Source organism: Teleopsis dalmanni, chromosome 1, assembly GCF_002237135.1.
Source record: "Teleopsis dalmanni isolate 2A chromosome 1, ASM223713v2, whole genome shotgun sequence".
In the NCBI taxonomy this organism is placed as follows: Eukaryota; Metazoa; Arthropoda; class Insecta; order Diptera; family Diopsidae; genus Teleopsis; species Teleopsis dalmanni.
In genome coordinates this window covers 228,511,526-228,512,145 of record NC_051846.1, presented here as the reverse complement: position 1 = coordinate 228,512,145, position 620 = coordinate 228,511,526, and positions in this window count along the sequence as shown.

Here is a 620-nt window from a genome sequence, read left to right as displayed (position 1 = left end):
TTCAGCCAATCACTCTCATTATTATATAGCTTTGCTCTGTTGAAGAGTCTCCTACACTCTTTTCGTAAAAAACCTAGATGCTTATTCCACCAAGGTGGGTTACATTTCCTACTAGGTTGTGTGGGGGGACAAGCATAACTGAAAGCTTCGTTGAGCACTGAGGTGAGATCTTGGACTTGATTGTCTAGATCAAAAGTGTTCCCAGGGGGATCGGAGGAAGTGGTTAAAAGCAGCTCACTTAGAGCTGCATTATAATTCGTCCAGTTTGTGTTTTTAACATTTCTGAACGTTTTTTGATTGCAGATGTTCGATTCATCTAAGGTTAAGGTGAATTCTAGAATCATATGGTCTGAGAACGAGTGTTGAGTGGACACTTTCCAGTTCTTGACCGATTCGTGAAGCCTAGCAGTAGCAAGAGTGACATCTAACACTTCCTGCCTGTTTTTAGTAATAAAAGTTGGCATATTGCCATCATTGCAGATGAACAGATTGTTACTAAATACAAAATCAAAAAGTAACTCACCTCTTTCATTAGTATTTGAGCTGCCCCAAACCTCATGATGAGCGTTGGCATCGCAACCTATTAGAAGCTCTACCCCGAGTCTCCTGGCGCTGCTTGT